Source organism: Frankliniella occidentalis, unplaced genomic scaffold (genome assembly GCF_000697945.3).
Source record: "Frankliniella occidentalis isolate FOCC.00 unplaced genomic scaffold, Focc_3.1 Scaffold45, whole genome shotgun sequence".
Lineage (NCBI taxonomy): Eukaryota > Metazoa > Arthropoda > Insecta > Thysanoptera > Thripidae > Frankliniella > Frankliniella occidentalis.
Window position 1 is genome coordinate 1,430,986 of NW_026267175.1, and position 3,819 is coordinate 1,434,804.

Consider the following 3,819-nt stretch of genomic DNA (forward strand, 5'->3'; position numbering starts at 1 on the left):
TTGCACTCATAATGCGGCAACGCCTCTGATCCACCGGAAACTCGAAAGAAATGCGACTTTGGAGCGACCGAGGACCGAGATCTGCCGAAGGAGAGGAGGCGACCCACAATCACCGGTCGCGCCTCTGTCTCTCTCTCGGTCTCTCTAAAGGATAGAGAGGTGAGGGTGGGTTCGAGGCGTCGCTACTGAACCCTCTCTGTGATTCTTGTGGTTAGGGTAGAGGATGTGGAGAACAAGGAGGGGGGGGGGAATGACCTCTGGGAGGTATTTTTACACTGCGCCCCCCGCGTGGCCACCGGCACGATATCGTGAATATAAGCCGCTCCGGTGGGGGCCTCGGCCTCCTCGGCGCCCAAGTCAACGTGAGTTGTCTAAGAGAAAATTTTTGACAATTTGCAGGATGCGTATATGAGCACAGGTTACCATTTTGATCTGGGTAGTGACGAATTTGTATTGCCTGCTGGACAAATTTTTAGATTGTCCAACTGTACCAGGTGGCTGACTCATGCCGAGCACTTTCGTAGTTATACTGTACCGCAGGCACGAGTGCGGGCGGGCTTGCCTATCCTCGCTGCCCACGGCTCCTGAAGGCCCCGTGCGAGCAGGCAACCCACCCGCACGCGTGCATGCGGTACAGAATAGTTACGAAAGTTCACGACGTGAGTCAGCCACCTGGTAGATACAAATTTGTCACTATACACAAGCTTCAAAATTGCATCTCGCAAGATATGCACACAGACGCATCTTGCTAAAGACCAAAATTGTCCCCTCCCCTGCCATTTAGAGTGTGCACGTAAGGGATCGCCCCTCAAAGTCCGACCGTTTTTTTTTTATTTTAAATAATATCGGATGCATTTGGCAAATTACAGGTGCCCGGCGCCTGCGAGATTTGGGGTAGGCCAACCCGCAGAACACGCATGCACTGTACGCAAGATTTTGCCTACCCATCAGGCGTTATGAGAGCTTGCACGGGCTGAACTTGGCAGCCAGGCGGCGTAGTAGGCAAACAGTGCCACACGGGGGCAGGCGGGTTGCCTACTGTGCCGCGCACAGGCGCTCCCCGAAGGTTCAGAGAGCGCAGCGCTCCGGCGTGGCGGTGACGAGAGTGGTTTCGTCTTGGTCCTATGCGTCAGACCGGCGGACGCGTGGTTAAGGTTAGCTTCCTATTTTCAAAGGGAAATCCACACCATAACTCCCTTAAGGGCACGAATGGGCATTCACACACCCATCAACGTGCGACATTATTCACACACATTCTCGCGAGGCCTTGCGAGGCCTTGCCAACCTGGCGAAGAGTATACCACTAGGGGTGCAATTGGAGAGCTCACACGGTGAGCCCCCGTGAGAACACTGCCTTTTTAAAAAAATCGTTACCAAAACGTGTCCAACACCCTATTTTGAGCGACTAGAAGCTTCTGGTGTACCTACTTCTGGCCATATGGGACCGTCCGCAGAAAGAACGTCCGTTTTACTCAGCTTCATTCGGCATACTACGAGACGGGAGCACTGCTCCCATGAGCCTGAGCCTGCGAGACTCAGGTCAGGCCACCCTGCAGTGCATGCATGTAGTTCAGGCAAGATGTTGCCTACCAACAATGCGCTACGAGACGGGAGCACTGCTCCCACGAACCTGAGCCTGCGAGACTCAGATGTTGCCTACCACCCATGCGCTGTGAGAGCTTGCAGAGGCTTAACAAGGCAGGTTCCTAACGGAGCAGAAAGACAGGCGTACTCTCTGGATGATCCCTATCGCTTATAGAGCCTATATATAGGCTCTATAGAGCTGTAGCGTGTGGTGCAGTATAACTTAAAATGTGATCGGGGCGAATCGAGGTGAATCAGCCCCCTGATCCGGGCAACTGACTGGCGCACTACGAGGATTCGACACGCCACTGCAGACAAGGAACAAACATTCTTAAAAGTGGTGAAAATATCCACAGCAACATTCAGACAGTCGAAAATTCCCAGTTCTGGATTAGCAGAGTAGCGCGGCCCGAGCGTCTGGTGGGAATGGGGGGGATGCTGCATCGGCCGGTTTCAACCACCGAGATCCCGGGTGCGCGTGCACCTGGGGCAGCGCTACGGGGGAGGGGGATGAGTCAAGAAACAACCCAGAAAGGATCTGCCCTCGCGTCTCTCTCAGTCTCTCCATTTCCCCACTCGTTTCCCTCTCTTTCTCTCTCCCTCTCTTCCTATCACCCAGCGAAGGCCGGGTCGATAAATGTGTACTGAAAGCTCCCCCACCCTCCGGCCTACCGTAAGAGCCCCCTGTCGGAGGGGGTGAGGGAGGAGGAGGGCGTGGGGGCCGGCGGGGGGTCTCGGTGCGGCCGCCCGCCACCCCCCGGCCCCGACGCGCCTGGGGCGGGGGCTCCGCCTGCTACGCCGGGCTCTCAGACTCAGGCCTCGCGGACTCAGTTGAGCGGGTCCGCCCGTTGCGTCCTGGCTGCCTGCAGCAGCACGCACTCGCAGCGCCCTCTGTCTGCTCTGTCACAACGCGGGGAGGAAGAGCAGGAGGAGCGCCCGGCGGTGACGACGTTGGTGACGACGCATCCGTGACAGCGGTGACGGTGTTCGGCCAGCCGCCGCACCCCGGGACCGGCCCAGGCGACACCCTGGGCCCATGAGCCCGACGCTCGGCGCCTTGGCGCGCGCTCGGCTCCACGTCACCCTCAAGGCCAAGGGCCGTGGACCAGCCGACCTCTGACGGCCTCGTCGGGGCGTCGAGCCAACTCACACTCGGGGGCTGCTCGGCTGAGCAGCTGAGCCCACCGGGACCGGCCGAGGACCGGGTGAGTTGAGTGAGTATGGTTGGTAACGATATAATCCCCTCCGCCTCCTGACGGAGCCGACCGGGATGCTTCTCAACGGGATGGGTGCATTGATCAAAAGGTTCCACCGCCGCAGCGAATGGTTTTTATTTTGATGTGCAGCCAGTATCTCTGTCCCAGCGCAAGCTTACAAATCCTAATAAACTGCCACTTTTCATATAAAGATCAAACGCAACTGCTCCAGCTGGGGGTGGGTAATCGTGCTGTACTCCATCTCCCCTACTATTTTTTCGCGCCCGAGTGTAGGCGTAGGAGGGGTAGAAAGGCTTTGGACTGGAGGGGTAGATGAGTGGAGGCCACCAAGCCCAGCCCCGCCTCGCGCAGACCATCTGGCCGGGCGCGCCGGGTTGGGTCGGCCCGGGTCAGGCCAGGGGGGGGGGGGGTATGACCCACAGGTCACCAAGTCACAGAGGCTGCGAGCGACCAAGGGCTGAGGTTAGGAATGAACTGAGCGCAAACCACGTGTGGAAGATGATTAAAAATATTGAATGATAGTGTTGTTGAGTTGGCAATCAGGTAGACCACAGCACTCTCGACATTTGTGTGTAGAACATACTGAATACCAGTTTGTCCACAGTTGTCTCTTTTGCCCTGTCCACTTATTGCGTAGTTGGACTGTACCGCCTATACACGGGTGGGCGGGTTGCCTGGTTGCCTACTCGCTTGGACCGAAGGCGCAATGGTCAGAGGCGATAGGCAAACCTGTCTATGGTACATTATGACTACGTATATGGATGGGGTGAATAAACCACCTAGTATAATCCGTAGAACCTCTGAAGCACCGACCTCCAGCCAACCTTTCGATGGACGTAAGTGGAAATGGAGAAACGTGCGTCTCGGCTCCTCTGGCTCTCTTCTGACCTGACCATGACAAGAAGGACGAGCAGCGCCTTTTCGCTTTCCTCGCATCATGCTGCTGGCTGACCAGTGGGCAATTGACCTCTCTTGATCTACTCACTGATGCAGGTTATTGATGCAAACCCCCCCCCCC

At 56.8% G+C, this 3,819-nt stretch overlaps 1 protein-coding gene across 2 annotated transcripts in view; it reads left to right on the forward strand.

Moving 5' to 3' along the window:
• Positions 1-2,398: 2,398 nt before the first annotated feature.
• LOC113208244 (ATP-binding cassette sub-family G member 4-like) overlaps positions 2,399-3,819 on the forward strand; it is a gene marked incomplete at its 3' end in the record, with an annotated part of 24,579 nt that continues 23,158 nt past the window's right edge. Inside the window, 1 exon segment of one of the 2 annotated variants that reach the window (XM_052267016.1) lies at positions 2,399-2,798. 2 annotated transcript variants of the gene reach the window in all.